General features: G+C 41.6%; 1 protein-coding gene across 21 annotated transcripts in view; it reads left to right on the plus strand.

Annotated features, from left to right (window-relative positions):
- Dtna (dystrobrevin alpha) overlaps window positions 1–27,500 on the plus strand; it is a 342,328-nt gene that overhangs the window by 172,093 nt on the left and 142,735 nt on the right. For 4 of the 21 annotated variants that reach the window (XM_031365098.1, XM_031365100.1, XM_031365105.1 and 1 more), the window contains exon 3: window positions 10,587–10,808. The exons of the other annotated variants lie outside the window; for them this stretch is intronic. The gene's annotated coding sequence lies outside the window, so the exon portion shown is untranslated. The remainder of the gene's footprint in view (window positions 1–10,586; window positions 10,809–27,500) is intronic. 21 annotated transcript variants of the gene reach the window in all.

Below are 27,500 nucleotides of genomic sequence, written 5' to 3' on the forward strand. Positions count from 1 at the left end.
CGCATGTAAATAAAGAAAATATCTAAAATTAAAAAAAAAAAAAGAAGAATCTAAAAAAAGACAAACCAGCTAGGTGGGGAGGCTTATACCTGTAATCCCTGGGAGACACAGGCAGAAGGATCAGTAGCCCAGTCTACATGAGATCCTGTGTCTAACACATAAGACAAAACGAAGGCCAAACCTTGCACCTGATGTTCGATGTGTGGATGCAGCGGTCACAAGCATTGCAGGGGATGGAGATTGACTGCTCAAAGGGATGACATGTCTTTTCTTCCTATCAGAGGAGTTTGCCCCGCTGCTTGTTATTTACCACATGAGCAGAGAACCCAGGAAGTGTCCATCAGCAAAGAAAGGCACACAGCTCACATTAGACAGCACCTGCCAAAACGTAATGAGCACCTCACCTCACCCCCACTGACGGCAAGTGAGGAAGAGATTTCAGAGAGTGACTTGTCGAATCATAATTCCCTTGACCTTTTACTTGCACGAGGTCTAGCGTTTGCCTTTCAGCACTTCCATGGTGCCTAGTTGGGCTCTGTCTCTTGGCAGGCTCCTATTGGGCTCAGCTTGAGCCTCCTCGGTGTCACTCTCCCAAAGTGTCAACGTTTTTATTTCTTCCTGTGTTTTTGACTGAAGAAATTTTTCCCACAAGCCCCTTTGAGTTTTCTTAGGTTTCTGAAAACACTGCACATTTTGTGAGCTGAATCAACAAAATTTATTTTGCCACAATCAGAAGTCTGAAATCACGGGGTTATCTGGGTGTACCTTGGAGACTATTCTTGATGAGTTCTGAGTTTTCTAGTAGACAAGAAATATTTTAAAGACTTATTTTATTTTATTTGTGTGTGCGCATGTGTGTGCATGCACATACACGTGTGCACATGGGTGCCCATGAACCAGAAGAGGATGTCATACTGCTGGAGCTGGAATTACAGGTAGTTGCAAGCCACCTCATAGGTGCTGGGAACCAAATACAGAACTCCTGAAAGAGCAGCAAACTGCTGAACTTCCTTTCTAGATTTGTGCATGACTTTTACTAGGGACATTCCTTGTAGATTCTTCAAGGTTCTCCAAGAAACAGAAGTAATACACACAGATGTTCAAACGCACATACTAAGAAAGATGTGTTAGTAAGAATGGTGACTCAGTCATGGAGAGTTGTCTCGCAGTTTGTAACCTAAGTGCCTGAAAGATCAGTCGATTTGAGTTCCAGCCATGTTCAGAGGAAGCTGGGACAGATGTCCCAGCTTAAAGGCAGAGATAAGCAGTCTCTCCTGTTCAGCTTTTGATTCTGTTCAGGTTCGTAAGGGATGGGATGGAGAAAGTCAACATTGGTAGAAAGAAGTCACGTGCTTATCTCACTTGTAAATAGCCCCGACAGATACTCAAAATAATATCTGATCAAATACCTGTGCACCAGGCTTCCCAAGCAAGTAGACACACAAGTGAAAGGTCACACGTCCGTGTCACGGCACCTCCTCAGCACTTTCTCTTCACATTCCAGTGACATGACACCTGCAAAGGGCTACCAGTGATTGGCATAGATCCTTCCCTGAGACCTGTACTGGAAGACAGAGAGGAAAAACCTTAGTGTTCTGCCAACAAAGAAAACCAAGAGAATGCACGTGCATTACATATCCACGTGTTTATTTTTATATACTTTTCTTGAGAAAGAGCCTCATTCCATAGTCCAGATTGACCTCAACTTACAGCATTTCTTCTTTCATCAGTCACATCCTCAAATGTCAGGATTACAGGCGTGTGTACCATAGCTGACTGTTTCATTTTTATTATAACTACATGGATTTGTAGCTTTTTATTTTTAATATTTAGCCTAACCTGCAAGGTAATGAGCTTTATTGTGGAATTTTCATAGCTTTATTTGTGGATCCGCCCCCACCTCCCTTCCACTGCCCCTTGACCCCTCCTTGCTGGCCTCCTTCCTCCCCGACCCAGCACCTCGCCTCCCCATTCTGCATTCATAGTGCATGTATTCCAAATTTAGTCTTCTGGTTAGTGTTGTCTGCGGATTCTTCCCAGGGAGGTTTATTGTCTGATTGGTTGATCCTTTCATTCATTTCCAGTATTTATTTGTCTCTTCGTTTTTGGTCTCAGGGTTCTTGCTTAGTCCTCCCCAAATGTAGTTTATTTTCTCCTCCGAGTTAGAATTTGTTTCAACCATTTTATTAGCCTTCTTGTCAAGGGCCTGAGCTGACTCTTCCTTGCTTCATTCATCTGCTTCTTTGAGTCCTTTATGTAGTTGCGCATCCTGTTGAGAAGTAGATCTCTGAGACACTTTCCCTGAATTTCAGTGGTCTCTCATGGTTTCTGTGTTGAGGGGCTATGAGCCTGTGGATAGCAGATTATGACGTCCAGTTTCTATTTTCCTCACTATTTTGCTTGTTTTATATGCATTTTATATGCATCCTCCTTATGAGGATTATTTACTTGAATTTCTGTGCCCTACTACTCGTTAGGGTCAAGCCACTGGCAGCAAGAGATGCAATGATTGACAGACAGGAATCTGGGCATCAAATTGAAGCAGAAGACACTTAGGCCTTTAACTTATGTCCTCTGTGTGGTTCAGGGACAGAAACTCTAGGGTCTAGTTGGGAGAGTACAGATTATAGATTTGCTTTAGTGCTAAGAGTATGAATATTTAACTAAGGAGGTGGAGGGGAGTTGTAGAATGAAGGCACATGTATGAGCTGTAGGCATGGGATCTGGTAGAGAAGTCATTGTCAATATAGAAAGAATGTTGTAGGTTTAGAAAGTGAGAGACAATCATAAAAGCCTTTTCTGATGAGATACACATTAAAACACAACTTAACAAAGGACAAAACTCTACGTGGGTACAAGATAAATAAAAATGAGCAATTGCATGAACTATACGGTGACATGCTTGCCATCAAAATTCCTTCCTCGGTCTCTTGATATAGTTTCTCTTTCCCCTAAGTTTGCCCTTTGTGTTTGTTTCCACAGGTAGAGAGGATGGCTTGGTCTTAGTAATTCAAACAGGTCACTGTGTCCTTGCAGATAGCAAGGATTGCTATAAACAAGCCCTTTCTCTGCCGCAGTTGACTGGGCTGAGACTCCCTAGCTGTAAGCCACAGACTCATCTGTGGCTTGAGGATTTCTGTGAGTTGTATTTGGGGTGGAACTGAGAAGGTGGGAAAGTCCTGCCCCTCTGTGCTTCAGTGTGACTTCACTAACACCACCGTTCTGTGTTCTACAGCATGCTTGCTTCTTTTCCTCCTGTACAATGCCAACACAGGCTACATGAGGCTGAGGGGCCAGCATCTGTCTCTCAGTACCATTTCTTGCACCACACCTTTCCCTCTCCTTTTCCAGTGCCCACTCTGTTCTGGCCCACTCTCCATGCCTACCTTCTCTAGGTTTGTGTGATTCCATCTCAGAAGGGGTCCTGATTTCTCCTTTTTCTCCCAGGACAGTGTATCTTAAAGCCTATTCTCCCATCAGATGGAATTTTTCTTGTTCAGTACCTGATTCCCCCCACCAGAGCATCAATATGTACTCTCCCTGGGCCTATTTAGTAATCTTTTCTTTGTCTTAACTAATAATGTGCAAACCATAAGAAGCACATCTTTTAGTCTTTTACAAAGAGTGGCTTCATTCTCTTCCCACAGGAGTCTAGCCAGCAGCAAGTTCAAGTTTATTGTAGAGAAAGAGAGAGAAAGTGAGAGACACACATACACAGAGACCTTCGCTCAGAAATAACATTACAAGTTGTTTCTTTCTTAAACTGTGAGAAATGATTGTTTAATTTCAAAATCAGCCATCCTCTTTACAATCAATCTGCACGTTTATATAGGAACAGATAATACCAAGTAAATTTCTAATGCTAATTCTGGCTAAAGGGGTTATAAATTATTAGAAATATTTTTTGCTAATTTTATTTTCTAATTGGCCTGAAGCATTTAGGAATTGCTACTCGGCTAGGAGGTAGCTGTCAGTGAAGTGTTGGCCTTGCAGACACGAAGACTTGGGCTCAACCCCTAGATTTCACATTTTTAGTAAGAACTCGGTATGATGGTGTAAGTTTGGAACCCTTCCCCTGGGGAGATGTAGACAAACAGATCCCACTGACATTTTTACCCAATGTAGTAAATTCTGTGCTGGTGAGAGACCTGCCTCAAAACTCAATAATAGCACCTAAGAACAATATCTGAGGTTGTCCTATGGCCTCAAGAGATAACATATGAACACACACACACACATACACCAATACACACAGGTACACTGCCAAATATATATGCACTTACACGTACACATACTACAGTATGCACATGCATACACAAAGGAGATAGCATAAAGCTTGAAAGCAATAAAGCAAATAGTATTTGGGTTCAGGACTTTAGATATTGTCATTGTAAGTATGGCCCTACAGGTGGACAAGCCAAAGCACAGCATGGAATACAGAGGCTCTCTGTGTCTGTGTGTGCCTTCACCACAACATTAAATTCTGTGATACGCATGGCAAACGCAACTGAACACTGTCTTCTAAAAATACTTTTCATGTTAATGTGCTTCAGTGCCTTTCCACCTGCATGTTTGTGAGCCAGGATTCTAATGTTACATCAGGATGTCCTTCCCGGTATCTAACCTGGCCAGAGTAGATTGTGTTGGCTTCAATAAGAAATGAGGAACACCTGTTCAGCATCATTTACTCATTCGTATTACTTCAAAAGCTGCAGTGCCTCCCTGACAGGCTCCTACTCTAGTTCCCCTTCCTGTTCATTGTCCGTTCGACGCTCTACCTTCTCCAGTTTCCCTGTGGCACATGTCTCTGTGAGGGTTTGAAAAGAAGGCATCGGTTTCATGAGAAACTGGCCGTGCCTCCCAATTGACCCCAGTGAGCCCCTCAGCACTGTGACTTAGCCTCTGCAATATCACATGACAGTGGCTTCCAACAGTTGCCATGGACAGCCAGAAGGGTTGAAAGTGCCTCACAGTCATAGTATGGGTTAAACTATTCAACTATTTAGCCCTAGAGGAAAGGGCTTCACATTCATTCTAGTAATGGAATTCAATTAAGTGTATTAAGCAAATTTTCAGGCATTTGCTTGTCAGTACCCTCAATTCACATAATTTTCTCTACAGTGTGCCTTTCTCTCAGAACTTTTTCAAGTCCCCCTTGGTTAGTTTTGCTCTGTGTCTTCTTAATCATATTTGTTAGTCTTTTTCTCTTCCCCTATAAACCATATGCCCCTTCCATTGTTTTGGTTAATCTCTGTTAGTTCAAAATAATGTGTTATCCTATCATGGTGACATCCTTTTTATCTAACATGCCTCATTTTTCTGGAATCTTATTTTTATCATAGTTATCATCAACAGTTAATTTTTCCCAAGCCTACAACCTTGCATTGGCTTCGCAGTCTCCTCCAGCTCATTGTCAGGTACAGACACTCACCCTTCTTGATTGACAGGTAGAGTCCACTCCCCCTACCTACTGACTAATAGGTCACTTGCCATTTAATAGCTGAGTTACAGGAGAAGATGCTTAGTAGACACTGTCATTCCTGCACAGGATCTTGGTCACCAGCTCTGGCGTGAGGTACCAACAGCACCGCCCCCCGCCCCCAGAACACAGTGAGCTCTGGGCTATGCTCTCCAAGGCGTTAGACACAAAATGAAATAGAATGGGGAAATGCACCTAACATCCCATCAACAAATGTCTTCTAAGCATGGTGGAACACTGTTGGGGTCATTTCCTGCCTAAACACCCTGCCTAGTTTGGACCTAGTTAAATTATCTACCCATTCTCTAATCTGTTGACTATATTCATTCTTGTGCGTTGATATCTAAAATTGTAGTTTCTCTCTCTGTACTCTTCTTTCCACATCTAGATTTTAGCACCATTCATATTTGTTTGTATCGGGTACAGATAGTACTTTCAGGAAGCATTCGTTGAATTCAGGGAGGGCGCCTCATTCAGTCATAACTCAGACAGAGGAGACTGTGATACAATGACCCTTCATTCAGAATACACATTCAGAATAAAATAGGGAATTCTTCTTAAGAATGAGTTTTCAAGGGACTGGGGAAATGGCTCCATCAGCAAATGATTCACCTCGAAGCATGAAGACTTGATTATGATTCCCAGAACCACGTTGAGAAAAAAAAAAAAAAGACAACGTAACTTAGGTGTGGTGGTGGCCCATGTTTGTAATCTCAGTGCTGGGGAGGATGGAGGATGGGACAGCAGATCCCTTGGGATCCATGAGGGGTAATGATGGATCCCGGAGCCAAGCACAACCTTTTCTCTCTCAAGCTTCTTGTCAGGCATCTGACTCCAGCAATGAACAAATATGGTGGCTCAAAGGTGTTATGAGTGTGGATTGACCCTGATGGCAAAGAAAAGAAACAACAAAATGCAGTCACTTTCAAATAGTACCTTATTCCTCACTCACAATTCATAGCGTGCCCCACGTAATGCCTAAGGACCACCCATATCCCCTTGAGAAACAGATAGTGTCAATGTTGGTTGCATCCGACCACTCAACTATGCATGCTCTTAACATTATTTCACTATTTTTTCCTGTTTTTTTTTCCCCAAGTGCTCCGTAGTAAACACATACTGCTATGCTCAGTGAGAAAACAGATGAGAAGGACAACTTTTTATGATTAAGTCTAAAGGCTGAGTATGTTGTTTGATTGAGGATGAATCTACAAGTAACTAATGAATCAGGAGTTTGGAGGTCAGGTCCCATAAACAAGTACAACAAATTGGTTTCGAGCCCACACAGGGTTTTCTATAGGATTCAAAGCCATCAAATTCACAGATATTTTCTATGACATGTCCATAAGGGGAAGAAAACCCTTTTCTTTATAAGCCTATTAATAATACAACTCAAAACAAAATAGTATATTTTTAAAACATATAAAGTGCCATTCATAGAAGTTGACACAGCCAGCAAGAGCCCCAGTCTTTCATTTTAAAACATCAAGAATAAATAGATCTTAATATCCAAAGAATACTTTAGGTCAGCTGCTCAATGTGGCCCAAGAAACAAAGTGCTTGCAAACACTGTTCCTCAGATCACAATCTTCTCGCATTATTGTTAACAAGATTTCTCCCTTAATATAAACCAGCAACCTAACAGTAAAGGACTTTGTGGCACTCAAAAGGAACAGGGTTAGAATGTGACCTGGGGAAAAGAAATGGCACTTGCAGGGCTCGAACTCTTCCATTGTCACCGTGTCTTACCTTTAGTAGTTGCAGCAGCCAGGGTGCTTGTGGCTGTGCTACTCAGGGCAAACCTGTGACCTCCAGAAGCAGTGCTTATACCTTGCCTGCTTGAGAAATTGAACCCCCTCCCAAGGAATGAAGCATGGTGACCTCCTGTGCTTCCTGAATATCTCTGTGGAGTCACAGCTTGGCAGGGAGACTCTCTGAGGGGCCCTATCCTAAGCATCACCTGTGTCAATAAACGTGGTTTATGCTCAAATGGTTGGATTCTTTGTGAGCAATTAAGTGAGCCACCTCAGTACACACAGGTTATCTTACAAGCTCTGTTCACCCAGAGAGGTAAATTAATCTTCACATGCATGAGAAGGGACGTTAAATACGGCTTGTACACTGGCTGGCATCGTATTTCCTGATGGTTAAAGAAAGAGAATCAGGCAAGATGCTTTCACGTTTATTGAAGAGTATGCAGCTGGCTGAATGCTCAGGGCACAGTGCTTAGGAGCTAAGTAAATGGTAAGCCCTTAGGTTTGCAAAACGAAGAACAAGGAACGTCACCCATGTGGCATCTGTGGGCAAAAACCCCAGGTAAAGACTTCTGAAAAAAAATGGGCATAGGCCATGAAAGGCCGCTTCTCAAGCAGGCACACGTGGGCAGCGTTATGAATTATTCACAGTGTGGTTCTATTAGCCTCTCTTCCAGCAACAGCTCTGAAGAGGATTAGCTGAGGCTAATTTCCAGTGTGGCTCCCCTGGCCTTCTTGCATGTTTGGATGCACACATTTCATAGCATTGTATTCCCCACCCCACCCCTACCCCCCGTGAGTTTCCATACTGGTGGCTTGCTCAGGATTGTAGCAGAGCCAATTCTATTTTGGTTCTCTCGACTGCCTTGATGTTGGGCCTCTTTTTCTCTTTCTTCTGATTTTAATGATAGAGAAATCTTACAAGGCATAGCATTTTCCTCTTTCTGGCAGTGTCCCTGTGATGAAAGTGTGTGGGACTGTTTTCGTTGTTCTTTGCCCCCTGGTCCGTGGCTTTTCTAACCCTTGCTTATGTTTTACCTCACGACTTTCAAAAAGAATTTCAGACCAATTTTTCTACGCATTTGCATTTGTTGACCAATAATTTCCTTAGTTCAATGATGGTGGAGAAATGTAGACATGAGTCTTTGTTGGTGAGAAGTTCACAGTACATGTTACAGATCAGGATGAACTTGCAAAGGCTACTGTTAATGTAACTTACGTAAAATCTTTGAGAGTGAATATTCCTTATGTTTCATTTAATTTGCAAAAGTGTCGCTAAGAAATGGCATGGCCATAACATTTTTGAGAACGTTTATTTGTTTATTGTATGGGGTAGGGGACATACTCACCAGAGTGTTGTGTGGAAATCAGAGGGCATCTAGCAAGATTCTGTTCTCTCCGTGGGTCATGTGACTTCCAGGGGACTGAAGTCGGGTTGTTAAACTTAGTGGCAAGCTCTTTCACCAGCTAAGCCATATTGCCAGCCTAATGTGGGCAGTTTTTAAGAATCCAATATAACAATTGCAATAACCTTTGTTTAAAATATTTTTTTCATATTTACCCTGTGTAAAATATTATCTCCCAAATGGAACCCTCTTTGACCAGTCCATGTCACAATCTCCACTACACAGTTGCTCCTATTTGGCATGCTCTAGGTAGGAGCAAGCTGCCCTATTTACCCAGAAATTTTCATTATATTCAAACTGTGTGGTTTGCCAGTATTATAAAGTGCATGAATGATCGTGTGTATTGCATTGAAAATAAATGCTGCTTTATCAGCAAGGGGAAGTCTATCTCTCTCACTGTTCCTCTTCTTCAAAGCATAAGTTTACAAACATCCTAATTAGCACTGAGCATGTGGGAAATTTTAACCTTTGTGCTCGGTATTTCACTTTAAATAACAGCAGAATATTGCAGAGGAGTAAACAGGTTTGCAGGTTTGCAGGTCACATGTGGTATTTAGGATCACAAATATGGAATGAGTTAGAGACATATTTTTATTGGCCTTTAAAAATTCATATAAAATATTTTTATCATATTTTGGCTAGCCCTAACTTCTTCCAGACCTTTCTAGCCTCATCCCCCACCCACCTTCGTGCTCTCCCACTCTCTCTCTCTGTCATGTGTGTGTCATGTGTGTGTCATGTGTGTTGTCATGTGTGTGTCATGTGTGTGTGTCATATGTGTATGTGTGCCATGTGTGTGCCTCAGAATTCTAGCCCATAACTGCTTGCCTACATAACTTCTCTTAGAGCTTCTCTCCCAGCCTCTAAGGAGAACTGTTAAGGGCAGGTCTGCAAGGCCCTTGATTCTAAGGGCAGAGGTGCTGGGCATGTGATCCTAGAGAGCTGCTTCCTCCACGGCAAACAGTAAAACATATGTAAAGCACTCAGGCCATCCTGCCTGCTTTGTGCTTTATAATGTTACAGCCAATAGGCAGGGAAAGATGAAGGAGGCCAAGTCCCTTTTCCTCTGGAAATCCCACATCCAGCGAGGGAAGGCAGATAGGACAATGACCAAATGTAATCAAATATAAGTGACACTGAGAAGTGAAATGAGGCAGCAAAGCAGCAAGAAAAAGCCAGAAGGACAAAGCCACAGCCCCAGAGGACAGACCTTCAACAGGGGGTGGCAGAGGTGGTGGGAGGGGGACACAGAACTGACTCCATTTGCTTCCCTTAAAGGACAGGGTGTCCAAAACCCCTTTGCCATCCCTCCTCGACTGCAGTTTAGACATCCTTGGAACAACTCTGTGATGTTGTCCCAACACAGAGACCTCACTAGTAATCTAGAGCCCCCAGGGCTTAGTTTAGTTCATTCTGATGCACAAGCTGTGTCACCACAGATCTATTGTAATAGAAGCTGATAGAAAAGAAACAAAAGGGTTTTTTCCTCCCACTTCTAAGCTGGTATCAAAGTTTGCATTAGAGAAAAAAAAATTGCTTTGAAACTAGCCTTCTGTGTACCTGTGTGTGTTTTCAGACTGTTTACCAACTAAATCAATGCATTTTTCAATGTTTTGAAAGGGGCTGTGGGAATATTTCCGACTGCCTTAGTAACTAGTATTTAAACCTATCTAGTAGACAGAAGTAAGGAGTGAGGGTTAGTGTTTGCAGACTTTAGTGTCAATTTAAAATCAATATAGTTATTTTGTTCATTTAAATGCCTTGGGAAACTTTGTATTCTTCTACCTGCTCCTCCTTTCAGTCTTTCTTTTTCCTTGTTCATGGAGTTGAGTCAGCAAGAGAAAAATATTCAAATTAGACTTGTCATACAGGGGGAAAAGAATCTGACTCTGTCCGGGTGGGTGGAGGGAAAAAGCAACTTTTTGTCAGTCTTTTGTATCTCAGCAGCTGGATTCATCGCTGCCATGGCAACAGACCACATGATGAGGTGTATTGGATTGCTGTGTTGAGCACAAGGGGAGGAATGAACACAGCTTTTTATTGAAGTTAAAGGTTACTTTGGAGTTTCTTCCCGGGAAGTGTGTAAGGTCCGGTACATTAGCGTTCAGCAGATGTAGCGCTTGTGCAGAAGAATTAGAAGCATGTTGGTGCATTAAACTACAAAACCAGGTAAGGTACAATCGGCGCTCCAGATCTGAACTCTCTTTACCTCTGAGGCAGTAGTGTAGCAGCTGGTTGGAATTTCACTCCCACCCCACCCCCATCCCTACATGGGCACGGGGAAATTTCTGCTCTCTTCCCTTCCCAAGTTCCCCACCTGTTTTTAACTGGAAAAATCTCAGGTTCTAATGTGTTGTGAATTTGTCTAGTTCTGTGGCTCCCCCCCCCCTCTGTGTGTGTGTGTGTGTAAGGAAACAGAAAGGAAGCAGAAAGCAGGCATTATTGTTTTAGGATCAGTGTTCAACTTAGTGGATCATTTTCATGTTTTGCTCTTTGCAAATGCTTTCTTCAGGAATATTGGCCAAAGCTACATGCTCTCCTGCTCAGTTAAGGCCCAGGTTCTCCAGCAGGTTACTCAGTGAACCGTGCCTCGTGCAGGCTTTTCTTCCCTCTTGAATCATACTGACTTCCAGCCCCCGCCGGCGGCATCAGAGTTCCATTTTTCCCCACAGTTTTTAATCATGTATGTCAATTTATCAGCATTCTTCTCTGTTACATATTGCAACTCTATGTGCACTAGAGGAATTAAAAACAGAAGTAAATACAATATGGGTGAGTGCAAAAATGAACTCTTTTGCTTAGAGATAGCTGCAAGAGCCGAATGTAAACAATGCAATGTGGCTTGGTGCACCCGTGAATCCCAGAGTGAACACAGACGCCTCCTACTGATTTGCTCACATGACACCCTGGCAGCTTGCATCAAGGGGGAGGCTTTCAGATGCTCCAAGCAAGCCCATGAACAAAATAGAACGTCCTTGCTGATAACTCATTCTGGCTCCTCATTCACGTTTTACTGACGTTTTATGTATTATGCCTTCAAAAGAATAGGATTTCTTTTAACTTTTAGCCAAGGGTGAACCAGGCAACTTCTCCTACTTGTTCAAAGTTGTCTCGGTAGCTTGTAAAGACGAGATCTGACCAAATCGTTGCGAAGTTGCCTGATATTATAACCTATTCAACATCCACTGAGAACACTGTTTGAAAAATACTTTCTTTGTGAGATAAAATCAATTATTTGCTACTTAATAACATTTAGGATGAAAACCAATGTATTAGTACAAGTTGAGTGTGTATTATGCTTTCTCCCAAAGAAGAAACTTGGATTTTGTCAGACACATTTATGCACCATTTTTATTATTGTTTCTTTGCTATACAGTTTTAATGTAGCCAAACTAGCTCCCAAATCTCACCTGGGAATTAGTTATAATCACTATTCTGAACATACTTAGCCATGCTTTTTAAAAAGGGAGGGACCGTTTCCCATGATAACAAATATCAAAGCCTTATAGCCACAACTCGCATTTGCAAAAGATTAATGCTTCTCTGAGAGTTCAGTCTTTTCTTTTTCTCTTTGTTGTTTATAATACCAGAACTGACCTTCAGAGGATCTTTAGAGAAAAAATATTTGACAACCATAGATTGATTTTACTAAAGGATGGGAAGTTTCCCCCAAATCAGTGAAAAATCAGACCTCATAAGTTTTTAAATGTGAAATTCTCAAATCTGAAAGGGTCTTTGTTTTTTTTGTTTGTTTGTTTGTTTTGTTTTAAAAAAAACATGGTCTGGGTGGAAAAGAAGGATCTGTTTTTATTGAAAGAAAAACTCAAAGGGGGTGAGAAGAAAAGGGATGGGCAAAGAAACATAGAGAGAACATGACTCAAGTGACAGAAGGTAAAAGTTTCAATGTCTACAATCCTCCTCTCTCATTGGTACTGAAAATACTCCATATACATCTTCGTTAAGATTTCTGTTGCTGAGATAAAACACCATGGTAGAAGTAACCGGCAAAAGAAAGGCACCCTTTGCGCTTGCAGTTGTAGTCTAGCATGAGTGGAAGTCATGATAGAAACTCCAGGCACAACACTGGAGGCCAGAACTGAAGTATAAACAATGGACGAATGCTGGCTACTGCCTTGCTTGACCTGCTTTCCTATCCACTCCAGGACCATGAATGGCTTGTCTTGAGATAATCCCCCCACAGTGAATGGGGTCGTAGCACAGAAATCATGAATCAAGAGAATGGTCTACAGACTTGCCTACGGGTCAATATTATGAAGGCATTTTTTTTTTTCTTTTTTTGCAGTTAAGATTCCCTTTTCCCAGTTATGTGTAGGTGTATGTCAAGTAGACATAAAAAAAAGCACTGAGTTGTACAGGCAAGGTAAAATGAACAAAACGCATGCTCACTTAACTATTCCATGTTTAAAATACATGATACTATACAGTTTGTTCTTCTTGTGTGTGTACTGGGGGAAGTTCAGGACAGGGTTTCTCTGCCTCTACCTCCCAAGAGCTGGAATCAAAGGCATGCACCACTATTACCCAACTCAATATACAGTTCATTCTATTAGTTTATCTAACTCTCTCTCTCTCTCTCCTCTCTCTCTCTCTCTCTCTCTCTCTCTCACACACACACACACACACACACACATACATGAGTGCATACGCACACACACACACAAACACTACCTTTGTTGAATGGTCTTTGCCCTATTGTGAGTGAATATTTAGCAAGAAGTGTGTGCGGTAAACAGTCTGTATCCAAACTTCAGGTTGACGTATCATCTGAAACTAGATCGTTATGTGAACATTCATCTCTGCAGCCATTGTCACAGAGGCCAGAAGACAGAAGCTTCTCTTAGGTAGCCAACAAGATGGCTGAGTGGGTAAAGTCACTTGTCACAGAAGTTTGAAGGGAATAATCAACCCTATCCAGTTGTCCTCTAACCTCCATACTTGTTCCTGCATACACACACACAAATAAAAACTACATTTTAATACTATTTAAACAGAAGCTTCCTCTATAGAGCCACTTTGGTACCCTCACTGGTAAGATGCAGAACCATTCCTTGGTGTACTCACTACAATCAGAAATATTGTTAAACTGCTTTAACTGCGTGTTTTTATCAGCTGTGTCCAACTTGGACCTCCTGTTTATGTGAATTATTGGCACTGTGTTTTAAATTTTGTCTCTAATTTCTGGTACTACATAGTCAGGTAGCCAATTTTCTGAAAACCTTTACCTCTATGAAGTATATATATATATATATATATATATATATATATATATATATATATATATATTTTCAGCAGAGGTATGGTGGAGAATCAGAAAGACTCACATAGCGGCTTCTGGAAAATTCATGATATGTTCTGAACCCCAAGTCAATATCTTAAGATAATTGATAATAATATCTTAAGATAACATTTTAAGAACATTAAGCCAATGAATAAGGATTCAATACCAGCCCTTGCAGCACTATTAAGGGACATTTTAACATTTTTTTATTAAAATGTGTTTTATTATTGACCACTGTAAGTTTTATATGAAGGATTGGACTTTTGACTCTTTTTAGTGGTTCTTAAACTTTTCAAGAAAGAAGAGATTCCATGTTCATAATGCTGATGCACATGGCATTGGCAATAGTAATTAATTTGGAGAGTGGGATAGACTTAGAAAATGTGACTCTATCTCATAAAGGAGGCCATATTTTCTAGAAAGAAAATAGAAATCTCTAATGTACTGTATGATTCTCAGAAATGTGCTTCAATTTTAATTAATTCTATTAATAGCATTTATAAATCACTAACAATAGGTGTGCTTTGTTGTGCTCTTAAGGGACTGTATTATAAGATGATGCCGGCTTTGTTAGAAAAACACCAGAGGCTTTCATAATAAAAATGATTAAGCTTATCAGGAATGAGACAATCAGTATCTGATAAGAAGAGAATAAACTCATTTCTAGGAAAAAGTCATTTGTTATACATTCGGCATATACAGAGCATTCACCTGGTTTCATTTTCATAATAATTTCAGTCATTTTATTATTCTTAACTCCAGTACAAGTGCTATGAAAGGTTCACAATCTATGTCCTTTTAAAATCTTAATTACTTTGCATTTTAAATTTCATTTCCAAACCATATTTCATGTTCAAAGCTTCTTGATTCTGGATTATTTGAGGAAAGATTATATTCAGAAAAAAAATCCTCACCTTTCTGCCTATTTCACACATGAGAGATAATGCTATATGGACTGCAGTTTCAGTATTCAGTGAGGATTCGTGAAAGTAATACAGAAAATATAGAACTTGGCAGAGAAGAGCATGCCCTCAACAGCAGAAGCATTACAAAAATGGCAATATTACTTCTAGGAAATATTTTAAGGAAAATTAAAAGACAAATAACAAGCTAGGAATTGCATTTCTAACACATGAAATATAAAGAGTGGTACTCAGGAGTTATGTTGTGTGTCCACACCCCAGCACTTAATGATCTGAAGCAGGACAATTTTAAGTTTTAGCCCAAACTGAACTACTTAGCAAGAATTTCTGTCAAGAAAACAAAGCAAAATAATAACAAAAATTGAAGGGAGAGAGTGGAAAAGGAAGAAAGAAAGGAACTGAGAAGGGATAAGAGAGGAGAAGAAGATGGGGAAAATGGAAAAAAGAGTGGATATAGGAAAGGAAGAGATTAATGAGGTTCCCCCTCCCCAAAGAAGTAGTAAATAATGGAAATTGGTTTTTTCTTTAAATGGCTACAATTTCAACACATAGGAGAACTCATAAACCTGTTCAGGGAGCAGGTCATCAGCACACTACCACCTCTGTGTGATCATACACTGACAACTTGATCATCGCCACCACAATAACCGTACATTGACAACTTGACAACTTGAACATCACCACCACAGTAACCATACACTGACAACTTGATCATCTCCACCACAGTAACCATACACTGACAACTTGAACATCACCACCACAGTAACCATACACTGACAACTTGATCATCACCACCACAGTAACCATACACTGACAACTTGGCATCAGGCATTTTTCATGTGCCACGTAATTCTTACCACAACCTGGGAATTAAAGGTGCTACTAGTTTCTTAATGAGGAGAGTTCCAGTAATTGTAGGTCTGGGATGTCAGATCAGAGTCAGCTATGTCCACCATGCTAAGTCTCCACCTACCTGCCCTTTGGTCAGGTTTAAACTAATTGACTCTGAATGCCCTGAAGCCATGTGCACTTGAAGAGTTTCAGATGACAGCCATGTGGACAGTAGACCAGAAGGAGTCAGTACCAAAGGGGGTGGAGTGACTCACTCTGTCAGTATCATCATCCCAAAGATGACAATAGTTGGGAGTCCTGCAGTCTGAGAGGGTTTTTGTCAGTTATCCATCCCTACGATAAGATGGGCAGGAACACCTGACTTAGATTTTTAAACCTCTTTAAAAATTGTCCATTACTGCCCATGGCATCTGGGCACCATTGTTATGGCGAAGGAAATAGAGCACATCTTATGCAAGCATTTCCGACAAGAGTAGCCACAGTCGTTCCATTAGAAGGCAGTCCTTCCACGTCATTTCTGTCTTCGGCTGTGTAGCGCATCACACATCTGTGGATCGCATGTAAATAAGATGAGAGCTTTATAAAGTTGTTCCTCTCATTAAAATCTTTATGCTTTTATTTTTACAAATAGCAGTTGTTTTTGTTTCATAGGAGTGTTCCCCCTTGCAAGTCAAAGGAACTTCTTTCTGTTGAAATTCTGTCAATCAATTTGACTGGCGTAGTTAAGTCTCTACCTCAAATAATAAGCTTCATTCAAATCTACAAAGACACCTGCAGAACTCTGACCTTCTGACAGAGAATGTCTGTTGCTCATGGGAGTAATGAGAGAAAATGAAATCCCTCTCATGCTTGGGATTTGAATAATACACCACTTTGTCATTTAGCAATACAGCACATTGCCATCTTGCTAAAAACTAAATGTTCTGACATTTTTGTAACCTAAGGGGGGCAGTTGGAATATCAAGCCAGAGCCTGGCCAGGGCCTGATCTTGAGTGGCTAGGGACTGGCCACCAATGTCAAGTGAGTGATTTCAGGCAGAACTCAATTAGACCTAAGTACAAACGTGGACTCTGATCTCTGTCCTCGAGATGTGGATTTCTGGTGTGAGTAGGTTGTCAGACTCTGTACGAGAAGAATTCCATGGACAGTTAGTTGCCTTGAAATCCAACTGAAATGAGCATGCTGACAGATGCAGAATTAAAGATAGGGATACACACAGACACAAGGGAAGGCAAGAACAATGCCTCTGTTGTACTGGCATCCCAGGGACGGTATTGCTGCTGTAGGCTGTGAGTGATGAATAGGCCACATATGGAGGCGAAGGAGATCTGAGGACACTGTAGCTTGGGTGAGCAACAATGTAGGAGGAAGTGTCTAGAGGTATATAGAAGATGGCAGAATAGAGTGTAAGCAGAGACCTGTGTCTGAACAACTAACAGTTTCCTTGACACGTTTGTCTAAGTCTCCTCTACAATGAGAAGGCCATGTGTTGATAATGATGTTACTGGACAAGTGTGCTAGCCATCCGCTGCAGGAAGTTAACAAAGAAGAGAGATTAGGAGAAACACCTGACTTCTCACCCTGCAATTACTAAGGAAAAACTCCCAAGGGGTACAAGAATCACCTCTAGAAGCTGGTCCACTTCATCAAGCATCTCAAATGGATGCTTCCCTAGGACCAAATGGCCATTTTATTTGATATTGCTTTCTCTATTAGGGAAGATGTCATTTATAGGCCTCTGAAAGTATCTTCTACAAATTTGTTTGTGTGTGTACTCATGCATATATGTACATGTATGTGAATGTGTATATGAAGGCCAGAGGTCAGCCTTGGGTACTGTTTCTCTAGTGCTGTGTCCTAATTAATATTCACTGTCAGCTTGCACTGCCTAGAATCATCACCTGAGAAAAAATTAGCTAATTGTCCTCATCAGGTTGGCTTGTGAGTTTGTCTGTAAGAGACCGTCTTAATTGCTAATTAATGTAGGAGTGCCTAGGCCCTTGTGGGTGATACTATTTCCTAGGCAGATGGTCTGGGCTATACAAGAAAACTGGCTAAGAATGAAAATAGTGCAAGCCAGCAAGCAATGTTTCTCCTCAAGATTTCTGCTTGAGTTTCTGCCCTGGCTTCCCTTCCTTGAGTTGCTCTTGGTCAGAATGTTTAAATGCAGGAACAGAGAAGAAAGCTAGACTATGCCATTCCCCTTTTGGTTTGGTTTGGTTTGGTTTGGTTTGGTTTGGTTTGGTTTGGTTTGGTTTGGTTTGGTTTGGTTTGGAGATCCGGCCTCTCACGGAAACCTGTGCCTTATTGATTAAGCTAGGGCAGACCACTGAGCCCAGAGATCTGCCTGCCTTCTCTTCCCCAGATCTTGGGTCATAAGCAGGCACTACCATGTACAATCATATCAACATTTACTAATTACTTTATCTATTTCCTTTTTAAAGATGAAAGAAATAGCCCGGAATAGTGGTGCAATAGCCCTTAATTGCAGCACTTGGGAGGCAGAGGCAAGCAGATCTCTGTGAGTTCAAGGTCAGCATGATCTATATAGTGAGTTCCAAGCCAGTCAGATCTATACAATGAGGCCCTATTTCAGAAAAAAACAAACAAACAAAAAAGATAAAAGAAATCACACTCCATGATTTGAGCAATTTTTATAACAAAGCATCTTGCCTTTAAGCCTCTCACCAGCAATAGCTATCTACTGCTAGAACTTGCCTTTCTGAGGCTAAAGCAATGACTGTCCTTCATTGATAAAGCACTGGCCTTGTAAACTTGCTAGCTTGAATTCAATAACTAGAATCCATGTAAGAGTCAAGCCTGATGGAATTCTTAAAACCTCAGTTCTGGGGAGATGGGAGATGGAGACAGGCAGAACTTTGAGTTTGCTGGCCAGGTAAACTGCCCTTCTTGGTGAATTTCCAGGGTGAAAAGACCCTCTCAAACAATGTGAACAGCACCTCTGCCCCCCCTTTCTCTCTCACACACACACATACACACACAAACACACACACACAGCCTCATATAAACACCACACACATGGCCAGATGTGCATGCACACACACATGAAGCTGTAGTTATCAATAAATAGCTCTTTTATCTCTTCAGAATATTATTCAAGTTAAATCGTCTTCATACAGATATTTCCAAGTTACTCTATGTATGTACAGGAATTTAAAAATGGTAGCTTCCTCGTGCTCTGCACCCCTCCAAGCGATCATTCTGATACTTACACATTGCTGGAAAGTTTGCGTATTTTACAGCAGGAAGGAATAGTCATTACTAACAGTTCCGCACATGGGACAGTAACAGGAAGAATGGGGAGAGCTCAAATGGGCAGAACCAAGTGGTGGGACAGGCATGTTAAAATTACTCTAAATTAATATTCTATTAAATGAACACTTTGAATTTAAATATTCTTCTTATGTAATCCTTTGATTAGGGCAGGCTTGAGCAAGAGAGGAAGTCTAAATCAAAGAGGAAACCTACTTTACCAGCATTTGAGTGTCCCATGCAGTTACAATTAAGTTAGACTACAGTGAGAGGGAGCATTAATACAGACAAAATCAATACTAGTAACACTTGCATGTAGATTAGTGTATGTCGGATCAGACAGAACTTATCAATAAGGAAGAAATTTATTGTGTTCTTATAATATTGGGAAAGGAAACAACACGCACTGTAAAATAAATGACAGCTAAGTCACTGTTAGTTAGGTATAATAAAAACAAGCTTAGGAATGAATAGAGAAAGGGGGAATTTTCAAACAGCTTTATTGTCATGTCATTGGTAATAAACTATACTACCTACATCATACACATAAAGTTGTACACAGTGCAAGCCATCTCTAAAGCCAACAAACACACTGGAAACACAAACCACCCACAATGTCTACCCAAGCCCCTTAGCAGTGTCTCCCACCCACCCCGCCCTCCTCCAGGCAAACACGGGTCTGCCTTAAGTCATTATTGGTTGTTTGATTCTCTACAGTTTATGTACACAAAGTGATATAGTGAGGACATTTTTGTCTGGCTTCTTTTATTCAGAACAATCATTTTGTGATTAATCCACATTCCACATTGGTATATCATCAAACATGATTATTTTTATGACTTTAATCATTTCTCGTTTGCCATTTACCTGTTATTCTGCTTCAGATTGTTTGTAGTTTATGACTATTCACATAAAGCTGCTATGCAAATTCATGTAAATATCTTTAGGCAGATTGTTTCCTTCTGAGCAAATGTCCAAAAACAATTTTTTAATGATCTATGAGGGAAAGGGGGTTTTACGTTGCAAAAATCCAGGCTACAGTTTACAACATTAACCTTTAAGTATTCCTATGTCAAAGAAATGGCATCAGTAGCATTTTTTAAATGTACAAGTAATAACCAATGATAGTAAGTTTCTCAGAATGACATCCAGAAATAGATGTACACATCAGGTAACGCCCAGGACAATCCTAAAAGACAGTTGTTGCCATCCATTCCTTTTCAAGCTGGCCCAGTGCCGCAGGCTGTGTGCTGAACCACTGCGGTGCTGCCTCCGCACATGAAGAAGGCGCATACAGTGTGTCAAGATCACCGTATCCTTTCGTGAGGGATGGAGGGCAGTGACCTAAAGTACCTGTGCAAATTCATAGAAATAATTTGTAAAATGTATGTCTAATACATACATGAGATGATTGGGACAGTAACCTTATATAAAGAATTAGTGGAAAGCCTGTGGAAAATATTAAAATTTGTAAAATAGGAGTGGGACATAGATGCCTAGTTCACAAGCACATAAAAGGAAAGCCATAAGAAAACTGCTAAACTCCACTTCAATCAAAGAAATTAAAAACTGAGCCCCTGGTGGACACCTATCAAATCATCAGCTATTTTTAGATGTGTTGTTGGCTGGGTTCTGTTCTGTGCTCCTAGCAGTAATACACGATGTTAGTGAGGTTGGAAGCCATTCTCTCAGCCTGTTGTTGGGGACAGAAATGAATGCAATAGTTCTGGGAAGTCATCCGTGTGCAGGAGTGAATCGAAATAATTGCAGCCTATGATTAAAATATTATTTTTGGAGACTCCTGAAGAAGTAATCTGAAATGGACATAAAGACTTATGTACAAATGATCGTTTGATAGCGTCACTTGTAATGATAGAAAATAGTAAAAGGGAATGTCTCATAATAGGGAAGTATGTAAGTAAAGTCACTCCATGGTCAATAAATACTATGTGGCTACTAAATAGCTTATTAAGCATTATTTTATAATAATGAGATTTACCACAAATTTCCTGGAAGATAGTTTTATAATGTTTTAACTCATCTAAAATGTTTATGACCTTTTACACAATAATTCGGCTTCTAGGAATTTCTAAAAAGAAAGTATATTTACCCCAAATTCATAAACAATGATCATGATGGCAGTATTATTTTAGACATTAAAGTTTTAAAAAAAAAAGTGGATACCCAAGAATGGAGAAATGGTTAAATAAATTATGATGAAAAACCATTCAAAGAACCTTATAAAAAACGTTTCTTGAAGACAATATGCTTTTTATAAAATAGTATATGGCCTATGACACTGTTACTGGAGACTAAGGGCAAGAAGACACAAAAGGAAATTGAGCACAGTGTTAGAAATGACAATGTATCCACGGTGGGATCTAGTGCTTGCTTTCCTTGCTAAGACAGAATCCCTGGTATGAGCAGAGTTGCATTAGCTACGTGTTCCTGTTGCAGTGACAAGACACCTAGCAGGAAGCAAACTTAAGGAGGAGGGGGTTGTTTGGGCTCACAGTTGCAGGGTGCAGTTGTCTTAATGACCAGAACTTGAGACAACTGGGCAACTGTCATCTTTTTGTGCTGTCTAGAAACCAGTCTTAGGAACTGTTGCTGCCCACCCAGACAGTGGCTCCTCCCACCTCATTTAACCTAATCGAGATAATCCCTCACAAACTGGCATGGACAATGGAGGTTATTCTAGATCCTGTCTGCTGAACAGTCAATATTAAGCATCGCAAGGGAGAAAAGGTTTGCTTTGCCTGTGGTCTGAGGAGACACAGTCTGTTGGGGCGAAGAGGTGGCAGCAGGAGATGTTTGTGACGGAGGTGACAAGGACATAAACCTCCTTCCTCATAGATGAGCGGGTATGAGGCAAGCAGAGACAAATGTAGGCTGTCAGATGATTCTCTCCCTTTTAGTTTTGGCTCAGTCTGGAATCCCAGCCCAGGAGATGATACAGAACTCCTCCCCCTGCCCCTCTGTAGTCCCCCCTGGAAATGCCCTTGAAGACACGCTTAAAACTGTGCCTCCCTAATGCCCAGGCTTCTCTGAATCTACCTGATTTAGCAGAGGAAGCACTCATTAGTTTTTCCCGATTTGCCTTCCTGTGTGTTATAAATGGTTCCCAGGAGACAGGTTCACAATGCTGTGATAGATATGAATTCGGTTAAAAAGTCAGAATTTGAAATTGAGTGTTCAATGTGACACACCTGTGAGAACAAACGAGGCCAGGGCCATCAGAAATAGTCTGAATTTTTATCCTATCAACTGTTTTTGGAATTTTCATTGTTGTGTGTTTGTTTGAGCCAGGGTCATAGTACGCAGTCTTAGCTGTCCTGGAACTCACTAAACCAGGCTGACATAGAACTCAGAGAGATCTGCTTGACACCGACTCTCTTGGTGTTAGGAGTAAGGTTATGAGTCACCAGACTTAGGACTTGTCTAAAGAGTAAAGAATCAGCCAGGCAGTGGTGGCGCATGCCTTTAATCCTAGCACTTGGGAGGCAGAGGCAGGCAGATTTCTGAGTTCAAGGCCAGCCTGGTCTACAGAGTGAGTTCCAGGATAGCCAGGACTACACAGAGAAACCCTGTCTTGAAAAAACAAAAAAGAGGAAGAAGGAGAAGAAGGAGGAGGAGGAGGAGAAGAGTAAACATTCTTCTTCGAATAACATTGCCACTGCAATCATGATTTTGAGCTCACAGCACTGTGGTTCTCTGCTGTGGTCTCCAAAAGACTGACTTTGTCAACCATCAGTTACATATGGAAAAGGGACTCTTGGGACCCTCCCCCACCCTGCTGGACTATAAGCACCTGAAGATTTCAGCAGAGGAGGAGTCATTGTCTTTTGTTCTGCACCCTTGGGGTCCCACTCAGCTGCAAGGGGCAGTTCAAAACTGCAGTCCTAACAGGATTGAACTCAATGAGCCTCAAATTAAAGCAAGAGGATGTAAAACAGGGAAAGTGGACAGAAAGGGGATGTTAGAGTAATTAGAATGTATTTCACATGTGCAACTATGTCAAAGAACAAATCCTATTAATTGAAGAAAGTGACACAAAAAGTTACTTTGTGAAAAAGAAGGGAAAAGAAGGAAGGCCTCAATTTGTGACAAGAAATAAAAGATACCAGAAAGAATTCAGTGACCTTTTCTTAATGCAGGTTCCAGAAACACCACTATATGGGATGGGGTGAGGCCAAGGGGTTACAGCACTTGTCTGCCTCGTGTGAGGCCCTGAGTTTGGTTCCTAGTGTAATGGTAATGTTGACAGTGATGTTGATGATTGTGGTGGTGGTGGTGGTGTTAATGATAATTGCGGTGGAGGTGGTAGGTGTGCTGCCATCATCATGACCATTGTCATCATCATCCCACTCCGGTCATGTTAAAAAGAGAAACTGGTTTAGGAGACCACATACAGGTGACTTCATCCTTGATCCAGAGTCAGAGGACATGCCCAAAGCATTACCACCCCTTGTTTGTTTCCGCCTGGGCCTTACTCACTGACTACTACTGAAACCAAAAAACCAGATCTGTTGTCTTTCTCCAGCTCCCAGACAGGAGCTTTCCAGCTAGCAATGAGTGACATCACAGCCCCGCCCACCATCAGCCCCGTTCCCCAGCCACCCCTGTCCCCCTCCATGCTGCAGAGGATTCTTCTTAAAAGCAAATCCCAATTTAGGCTATGTGTCCCCTCTGGGCACTCAGCGTGGCCAGGCCATGACCATGACCCCAAGGCCTGGTGCATCTGTCTGCCTTTCTGTCTGAAGGGAAACAGAGTCAGTGCACAGATGCCATATAGGAACACTGGTAGGCGTGTGTGACAGATGTCAAGAGACAACAACTAACACCTAACATGAAACACAGAGCGTGGTGGTGATCTTGTTCACACCTTGTGGACGCTCACATGTGATTGTATCTACTTTCAAATGAGGAAGTCGAAAGTCTGGGAAACTAAACTCTAAGAACCTGACCTCAGTACACAGCAGAGATTTTAATCCAGGTATGTCTGACTCCCTGGCCAAGCACTCTCTCTAAAATGGTTGCCTTTCTTAACCTCCTAAAACTACTGTGTGTTCAACCCAAGGAAAGACAGCAAGGTTCTCTGTTTCTATGAGTGAGAAATACAAAGAGATACCAATTTTAATCCCTTCCAAATTAAGCCCCTAGGTGACAGGTTACTTCTTTCCCCCTAGGAAACAATGGTTTGAGAAGAGCTAACAAAGCAAATGTCAGAGTGTATTCCTTAGGTAAAATATTTACCTTCCCACACATTAAAACCACAGGCTGTAAGATAACTTGGTAAAGCTCTTGCTGCGAAAGCATGAGGACCTGAGTTTAATCCCCAGAACCAACAGGGCCCTGATGTGTGGCTTGGGTGTGGTGCTGTGAGTTTATAATCTCAGCATAAGGGAAGCAGACAAAGGCAGGTCTCTGGGGTTGCCTGGCCAGTCATCCTAGCCTACTTGGTGAGTTTAAGGTACTTAAGGTAGACTTAAGGTCTACTTGGGAGACCCTGTGTCTAAGAACAAGGTGAACAGAGGCTGAGGAAAAACACCCAGAGTTGTCTTCTAACATCTGTGTGAATGCACACACCTGTATGTGCACACACACATACACACACACACACATGTGTGCACACACACATACACACATACACATACACGCAGAGAGACACACACATGTGCGTGCACACACACATACACACATACACATACACACACAGAGACACACACACACACATACACACATGTGCGCACACACACACAGACATGTACACATACACGCGCAGAGAGAGACACACAGACACACACAGACACAGGCACAGGGGTTGTTTCATACTCTGACACTGATTTTTGTTTTTAAAGACCTAGAACGCAATCCATACTTAGTCCTTAAGGACTGCTTTTGAGAGCACACTAGGTTCTCTGAGTGACATAATAGGGAACACAGCCTAAATTAGGGCACAAAGGAAAAGGGGGAAAATGGGCCATTCAAAGTGGGAGAGAAGTAAAGGGCAACCCAGAAACAATAGCCTTCATAGTCTGGCAGTTCCCCAACCACAGCCGACAACCTAAAAGAAGCCTTGGGTTATTTATACCTGCTGAGGGTTTGCTGTCCCTGCTGATTAAGAGTCCAGGATGGACACACTAGCTGTGCTTAGTGGAACCTTAACACTTTAAGGTTTGTATTTCCTTTAACATTTGTGTCTCCTGTCCTTGGTTCTGAATGAATCTAAAAAGCAAAGCCCTCACCTCCTCATGGTTCCAAGGGGTGATTCCAAAAATAAACAGAAGCATTCGCCTTCGCCAGGACATCATGTCCCCGGCTTTCTTTCCAGAAGCCACAGGATGCACGCGTTGCTCTTGAAGTCTGTCCACAGCACACCAACTGCAAGGTCTGCACTTGTGCCCTGCTGAGTGGCTGTGTTTGCCAAAGCTGCATTTTGTAGATAACTCCCGTGGAACAACTGCTGGATGAGTAATTTGTAGTCAGAGCACCGGCAGAGCCTTGAGATCTATTTAGGACCATGTTCTTAGTTCTTCATTCAAAAGAAGTAAAATTCCACGAGTTGAGTGAGGTTGTAAAAGTGCCTTGAACTTGCAGCATGGAAGCAGACCACAGTTGCTGGGGGGGGGGCTCTGCTGTGTAAGTGGTGCTATACTGTACTCTGGCCAAGCAGGAGCTAAGTCCTTCAGGGCCAAAAAAAATTGTTACCCTGTGGCTCTTTGTGCCTTCTTTTTTTAAAGAATGGGTTTTTTTTTTAATGTTTTATTATTTTTAACTATATGTACTCATGTGTCTGTGTGGGAGTTTGTGCATTTGAGTGCAGTACCCATGGTAGTCCAGAGAGGGCCTAGGATTCTCTGGTGCTGGAGTGACACACTTGTAAGCCAGAGGATGTGGGTTCTGGTAACCAAGTTGAGGTCTTCTGCAGGAAGACGATGTGCCCTTGACTGCTGAGCCATCTCTTAGTCCTTGCACCTTAACCACAAACTCTAGCAAAACTCAGCAAATAATAATATTGTAAGCCTGGAGGTTGAATTTGGATTTAAATATCATTTGACACAAGAACTGGCTTAGATCCACACAGCCACATTTGGATAATGCCACTGTCCCGTAGAACTGCCTGCTCTCTTATGGACTCATACAGTGAACTAACCCCACAATCTTTGGGTGGTCTTAGGATTACCGTCTTCTATACTCCTGTTGTTCCTCTGGCCCTAATGTTGTGTGTGTTGAGGTCTCTTTTTCCACTTCATCGGACTCTGTGGGCCCCTTGCCAATGTCCGCCAAAAAACTCTACTCATGTTTGCTGGAGGTCAGCAAAGGTTGAGAGGAGGAATCACAGCTCTCTGTCATCTCACCAACCTGTCTCCTCTGCTTTCATTCATTTTGCCTCGGTCTGCTTGTTAGAGAGAGACACAAATGTTCTTAATCGTACCATGCCGAGAAACATTGTTCCCTTCTGTACTTATTCGCTGCAGTCGTATGTTCAAATGTATCAAGATGCTAGTCTACAAAGGGTCTTCCATCGGCCTCTTTGGAAGAGAGTGGAGGCTCTACCTGCAGAAAAGGAAGTCTCCGGTTATATCTCTCAAAACACAAAGTTTTCTATATTCCAAGATTCATGTGAACTGCTAAAATTGCCAAACTTTATTGCTAAAAATCTGTTAGTAGATAAAGGATTTCACAGAACTTCTCACAGTGTCTGATACATGGAGCATGATTGCTAGAGATGATGATCGTGATGTAAATATGATGTCCATGGTGATGATGATGGTGGTGGTGGTTCTTATTGGATAATTAGTTTCTATTTTGACACAAGAACTTCCCTGAGTAATATTTACAGCAATTACATAGAATTATTTTTGTAATCATTTTTAATGTCTGTCTTCTCCATTGTGACTGTTAAGATCCCTGAGGGTAGAAACTATTTCTGTCTTGTTTACCACTGTGTGTTACCAATGTGTCATCTCTGTCTGGCCCACATATTTACCTCGTTGCTGCACTAATGAAAGGTAAACAGAAAAATGGACAGCTCTTACTTACAAGGAGGTTTTCATCTCTTTCAAGTGGTAGTTTTATAGAGGTAAGCATGGGGCAGCTGAGGGAGGCTGAGCATATTTTAGAGGCTGCAGGAACCTTGTTGGTTCTATTAAAGTGTGGGATCAGCCAGCAGCAGCCAGTTTGTTATTCGCTTCTTGCTGGTATATAATTTCTATTCTTACCATGACATTAGCCTCCTCCTTGTTAAGTTTATCAGTATCATAAAAGCTCTTACATAAACAACAGAGCTTCTATGTCTCATTACTGTAAACCTTGTCCATTAGGTTTCCAAGGTACTCCAGAAAACCCACGAGGGCCACAATTCATTTGAAAGAGTTGGGGATTTCCCCTACTGTTTTCTGGAACTGGTGTTTTAGTTTTTAATCTACTCCGTTGAGTTACATGTGGTGGATCTAAGAGTTACTAGAAGATCAGATCTATGTCCTGAATAGAAAGGCGTGCTCTGTGCA

This window comes from Mastomys coucha, unplaced genomic scaffold, assembly GCF_008632895.1.
Source record: "Mastomys coucha isolate ucsf_1 unplaced genomic scaffold, UCSF_Mcou_1 pScaffold13, whole genome shotgun sequence".
Classification (NCBI taxonomy): Eukaryota; Metazoa; Chordata; class Mammalia; order Rodentia; family Muridae; genus Mastomys; species Mastomys coucha.